Source organism: Cotesia glomerata, linkage group LG9 (assembly GCF_020080835.1).
Source record: "Cotesia glomerata isolate CgM1 linkage group LG9, MPM_Cglom_v2.3, whole genome shotgun sequence".
In the NCBI taxonomy this organism is placed as follows: domain Eukaryota; kingdom Metazoa; phylum Arthropoda; class Insecta; order Hymenoptera; family Braconidae; genus Cotesia; species Cotesia glomerata.
Genome location: NC_058166.1, coordinates 6,396,000 through 6,402,196, shown reverse-complemented (window position 1 = coordinate 6,402,196; position 6,197 = coordinate 6,396,000).

Here is a 6,197-nt window from a genome sequence, read left to right as displayed (position 1 = left end):
ATGTCTTTAGAAAGAGATAATTTTTACATAGTGCTACCTAGCAATAGCAGCATGAAATACTTCCCGGATAACACAACTACTCATTTTATAACGCGTTTGCCTTATCCTTTAGAACTTAATGGATACTGGGATGATGCTTTGGTGGAAATCCAGACGCCGATGACAATCTTACATATTCCTAAAGATTTCACGAAAGTTACATTAACCGTTGAATATATAGCTACAGAAGATAATAATGAAATAATCGATATGTTTCTTTATTCTAACAACATACCACATGGTCAATATCAAAATATAGGCTCTTTAGTGGATTCTCTCAACAAACTCAAATCAGTTTCAGAGCATATCAATTTTACTTGTAGTACTGGCGGTTTCATAAAAATTTATACAATATGCAAATGTGAAAATGCAAGACATACGCTGGCGTTGAGTGAGAGACTCTGGTGTATATTAGGTTTCGAAGAAAGTTCGTTTTCTAAAGTTATAATAGCCGGCCCTGATGACTGTGGCGGATCTAAACCAGCTTCTCTATCTCAAGCTATACCAGGAAAAATATTCATTTATACAGATATTTGTGAAGGCTACATAACAGGAGATATTCAGGCCCCTCTACTACGCGTTGTGCCTCTTGATCACGATCAATACATTTACGGTTCAACTAAAATTAAAAGTTTTTCGCCTGGTCAATATATACCTCTGTTACGTAAAAGTATGGCTACTATCGAAATCGATATAAGAGACGAATATGGTAAACCCGTACCATTCGAATACGGGACGTTGACAGTAACGTTACATTTCAAAAGAAGTTTTTAAAATTTTTTACTATGATAGACTACGAGATAATACAATACGGCGACGGTACCCGCAGTTATTCTGGAATAAGCCATGTTTATGTAGGATCACCTTATCAAAGAGGACATGGTATAGGTAGTTTTTTGGGCGGCTTATTCAGAAGAGTATTGCCTTTTTTAAAAAGCGGTCTTAAGACAGTTGGTAAAGAAGCTTTAAGATCTGGTGTAAATATAGCTACAGATGTTTTGGACCACAAAATCCACGTTGAAGAATCATTTAAAACGCGCGTGCATGAGTCAAAATTTAAAACGTAAAAGCCTGCAGAAAAAATTGCCATAGTTTTATGAGTGACCGGCCTCAGCCAGTTTGCCTTAACCGACGTATAAGCAAACACACAAATCAAACTCTTCCGAGGAAAACGGGTTGTTAAAAAACGACGCCTTGTCAAAGATCTTAAAGTGAAAATAAAAGTAAAGTTAATAAAGAGTAAATACTGACTATTAAAAGAAAACAACAATAAATGTGCACAGTGGCTTGGTTTAACTTTTGATAAAACTTTCAAAAAATGTCAAGTTTTTACATGTAACACCGTGTGAGCAAACTGAGTTAGAATTATTTACCTCTACCGCCGACCCAAACAATTGAAAGTTCCCCAATGGTTCATTATAAAACCAAATATCATTTACTCGATAAAGGCAACTCACCGATAGCTTTTGTTGAAGGTTGACTTGGGATGAATTCATTGACTGAGCTCATGCCATGTTAAGGTTATGCGTGGGTATTACCCGCTGAAGAGTGCAGGATAGCTAGCGCCCACCTCCCAAGCACCTATAAACAATTTTTGTGCATTCATTGATATTTAGTCAAGTTGATGTGTCATTCAATCAAGCCTGTATCAACACTCCAATAATTTATATCCATACCGGGCATACATAGAAACCTTATTAAACCAAGAGCAGATGCCATAAAATCGCATTTCTACAAAAATGGATAGTTGGTGCTGCGATTACCCTTGAAATGGCTGAGCTTGAGAACGTAAGGAGTGACAACGTGTGATAAAGCAGCAGATTTTTATTGGTCATTCATACAATTTTAACGTCAATCGCGATTTTTAATCAATGGTGCTTGAAATGCGATACGATTAACGTGCAGCACGTGATGCTTTTGTTCAATGGATGACACAGTAAACGGTTGTGTATATTGTCATTGGTGACGTTAAGTTTATTAGTGCGTCGCAAAATTTCTCACCAGGAAGACTTTTTGGCACACGTGCTCGTAAGGTAGCTTCAAGGCTTACACTAAATATCCACTTGCAGGCCAGAGTTGAGGTTAAAAGTTTTCAACAGTGTTATATCCGGCGTTTGCCTCATATAATAAACAGGATACCCCTTCACTTTATTAATTCAGCAATCACCTCGGACGGCTTTCGATGAAGAAATGAGCAAACTTTCCTAAGCAAATTTGCAGCCTCTGGGAAATTGCATTTTCTTAGACCAATACCCTTCCGAAACTCAATACGATCCGGGTTGGCAAAAACACCAAACACCACGCCGGATCAAACGTTCACTCTTTATTAAAGAATACGAAGGGAAGGTATCTTCGTAGAACCTGCGTGGGTCCCGCGTACCACGTCGTTACGTATAAGGCAGTACATACAACACTAAGGTCGCGCATACTGCAAATGTCTAAATTCATTCTGTTTTTGTTTTCGCTAAACTTCACGACAGTAAGCGGAGCAGATCGGGGCCCGCTAGTGATATAAAATTGAACCCGTTCTGGCTACAATTAACGGTGACCCAAAGTATCGTCAGAGTCATTGTTCTGTTTACGAACCTGCCTTACCAAACATTTTAACTTCGGAAAACATAGAAATAAGTGATGTTCTCATAAGTGAATTAGTGTAAATTAGTGCGCCGCCCCTAGCTGCGACTATTCAGCATGTCAAACTTTGTGAAGCCATTCACAAGAGAAAATCTATCTGATCTCCCTAACTTGCATAGGTTTATGGAATTCAAAATTGACACGGGATCTACGACCAATTCAGACTCTTGTAACGTCGTCCCTGGCCTCCTCAAGACCCACACTGATTTGGACAGCTCAGTATTTAGACGCTTAATTAACGCTATTCTCAGGCACAGGTATTTCATTTTTGAACGAAGGAAACTTCCTATAGGCTGCTGGGGTTACCCTAATGGCGAGGAACTATAGGTTATACAAGCGTTTCTTTCATTTAACGCCCGATTTATCGTAGCCAATAGTAACCCTGAACCCGAATTTAAAGTTCTGTATCGAGTTTTGATGTCGAATAATAAAGCAGTTTAGAACTGCGACGCTTCAATGACATCACTCAAGTAGATTTTCTTGTTTAAAATTGTAGTATATACCCTTTGCTGTAGTGTCGTAAAGACCGATATGTCTTCTGTTGTTATATATATCCAAGGTTTTATAAATAACGACCGTGAATTTTTGCCTAAAGAAATAGGTGTAACCTCTCTAATTAACGGTGATACTGCACATTGGATTTTGGCTCCTGAATTTTCGTTTAATCTGCTATCCGAAGAAAAACAGCTCGAAAACGCCTTAACCCGAAAACATGGTCTTGAATGGTACGATGGGGAATCAATGATAAAATACGTGCATACACAGTTACGCTTTTTTTTGTCAAAATTCTATGAAAATTTATACAAGAGGGAGGGCACAAAAATCGTACTTAGAATCTCTACTCTGCAGACCAGTTATAAATATTGAAGATTTGCAAGACAGTCCCTCAGTATCTACGCTGCATCAGCCACGGTTAACCTGTGCCTTACATAGTGTTCTAGAATCTCGAAGAAATCGGAGTCTTGGATATAATCAGTGTGCTTTGTCTTGTGCTGACTTACTGAAACAGTGGTTAAATAAGAAAGTAAACTGTGAAGCTGGTGAAAATATCTACGAGCCTTCGCTCGTTTGTCCTTGGGGGTGTGAGGCCTGTAATGAACACGGTGCAGGTCTTAAAAGCTATTCAGTATATACCATACCACACGATTGGAGTGTATCCTGCGGACAGGATCCCGAGAGTTTGGACTAAACCTACAGCATTCGTAGTAAATACAGATGGATACCGTAAGCCAGGACAGCACTGGGTCGCCATATACGTCGATAGAGATGGCTGTGGATGGTACTTCGATAGCTATGGACTCCCGCCGTATATCCCGCAGCATCTTAAACGCCTCAAACAGAACTGTAAATGGTTCAAATATAACCACATGCAGTTGCAAAAAAAAGATTCTCAAGTGTGCGGTCAATACTGTATCATGTTTTTGCATTATATGTCTACTTATACTTCACTTGATAGATTTATATCTATCTTTGACGGAAGACTTGACAGAAATGATGAGATCGTCGAAGAATATTACAATACGTTTATGAAAATAAAGCCCAAAAAATATAACAATAATTTTGTAAGTGATATAATAACTAATATTCAATCATGTTCTTAATTTTGTATTCGTAATAATCATTAATAATCAATTATGTACGCCTGTTTTTTTTTTGTGAAATTAAATATCTAAAATGCAAATTTTTGTTCTATCTTTATTTATTTTTAATATAATTACTTTTCCTTTTAAACCTTTTATTTAATAATAAGTTTATATAATAAATTAGTATAATATGATAGTAATATACATATAATGAAAAGGTAAGTATATCTTTAAACATAACAAACTTGATAAGTATAAAGAGTTGTAATCAATCCCGTTGATAACCTTGACAAAAAAAAGAATTTGCAAATTCAGCATTATTTCTATAACGGTTATACCTGTATACATGTAACATCATCACGATTATAAAAGAAACCACATCAGTGACCTTGAGTAAAAAGAATATGCAAGCTCAGCGACCTTGCAATAGCTTACATTACCACTACTACTACTAATACTAGTACTGCGAACTCGCACACGCTACCCCCACCTCAAAAGAGTGGGATGCGCCAAAGTTGCACCATACTGCTTATATATATATATTTATTTTTTCTTTAATTATCTTGAATCCAAATTTGTTTAATCCATTGATAATAAAATTAATTATGCGATCAATATTTGAACATTTTTTAATTCTAAGTAAAATTAAATAGTAAATAGTAATTACAACAACAACAACAACTACAACAAAATAAACAACAACAACAACAACAACAAAATTAACAACGACAACAACAACAACAAAATTAACAACAACAACAACATCAACAACAACAACAACAACAACATTAAGAACAACTTTATGAACAACAACAACAACAACAACAACAACAACAACAACAACAACAACAACAACGATAATAAATTGACAATCGAAACGTGTATCTAATATCAAGCGAACAAAACAGCCCGATAATTTTGAAGTTAACCTCTACATGAATGAAAGTTTATAATTGCTTAGTAATAACTATTTACTATTTAATTTTACACAGAACTAAATAATGTTTAAATATTGATCGCATAGTTAATATTTATTATCAATGGAATGTACATATTTGGATTAAAGATAATGAAAAAAAAAATATATATATATATATATAAAACAACAACAACAACAAAAACAACAACAACAACGACGACAACAACAACAAAAACATCAACGATTATTTATTAAAACTCTAAACTTGTAACTGAAATCCAGCGAACAATCAAGCCCGATAATTTTGTAGTTAAGCTCTGTATAAATAAAAGTTTCTTATTGCTTAGTAATTACTCTTTACTATATAATTCTACACAGAATTAAAAAATGTTCAAATATTGATCGCATAGTTATCTTTAATTATCAATGAATCGTACAAATTTTGATTGAAGATAATAGCTCAGCAATAATATACTTTTATTCATGCAGAGGTAAAATACAAAATATCGGGCTGGATTAATCGCTTGATTCTGGTTATACGTATCGAGTGTCAATTTATCGTTATTGTTGTTGTTGTTGTTGTTGTTAATGTTGTTGTTGTTGTTGTTGTTGTTGTTGTCGTTGTTGTTGTTGTTGTTGTTAATGTTGTTGTTGTTGTTGTTGTTGTTGTTGTTGTTGTTGTCGTTGTTGTTCTATATATATAGATATTTTTTTTTTAATTATCTTTAATCTAAATTTGTACAATCCATTGATAATAAAAATTAACTATGCAATCAATATTTGAAAATTTTTTAATTCTGTGTAAAATTAAATAGTAAATAGTTATAGCTCAGCAATAATAAACTTTTATTTATGCAGAGGTAAACTACAAAATTATCGGGCTGGATTAATCGCTTGATTTTAGTTAAACGTTTCGAGTGTCAATTTATTATCGTTGTTGTTGTTGTTGTTGTTGGTGTTGTTGTTGTTGTTGTTGTTGTTGTAAATGTTGTTAATAATGTTGTTGTTGTTGGTGTTGTTGT